The sequence below is a fragment of the Orycteropus afer genome, unplaced genomic scaffold, assembly GCF_000298275.1.
Source record: "Orycteropus afer afer isolate SDZICR_OR568_19922 unplaced genomic scaffold, OryAfe1.0 scaffold01059, whole genome shotgun sequence".
NCBI classification, from domain to species: domain Eukaryota; kingdom Metazoa; phylum Chordata; class Mammalia; order Tubulidentata; family Orycteropodidae; genus Orycteropus; species Orycteropus afer.
The window spans coordinates 214,538-214,986 of NW_006922646.1; the positions used below are offsets into that span (position 1 = coordinate 214,538).

General features: G+C 51.0%; 1 pseudogene; it reads right to left on the bottom strand.

Annotated features, from left to right (window-relative positions):
• Window positions 1-449, bottom strand: part of LOC103212676 — a 3,095-nt pseudogene that overhangs the window by 1,327 nt on the left and 1,319 nt on the right.

The following is a 449-nucleotide window of genomic DNA, read 5'->3' on the forward strand; positions in this document are numbered from 1 at the left end:
TGGGGTGGTGTGGTAGTTAAGGTCAGGTATCAACTTGGCTGGGCAGCTGGTAGTAGTCATTCCCTATAAAGACTGGCAATCAACTCTGTGATGGGATTTAGGTTAATCCTGTTGGGGCAACACAGGTGGAATGTATCTTGAGTCCTGCCTTGCTGGAGGGTATAATTCAAATCACCACCCTTAGCTTCCCTGAGGGTATACCTAGGAATCTCCGGGGAAGATTTGCTCTCCTCTTGCTCCAGCTTTGTGTCTTGGATCATCCTCATCTCACCCTTGGATTTGGGACAGGAGCCATCATCTGATCTGCTGATCAAGGTTCATCAAACCCTGAGAGTTGGGAGGATCCGCCAGCCCTACTCATGGACCTGGGACTCGCCAGCCTGCCATCCTCCACCACTACTATGTGAGACGAACCCTTGGGTGTCTGTGAGTTCTGTGAGGCGTTACAG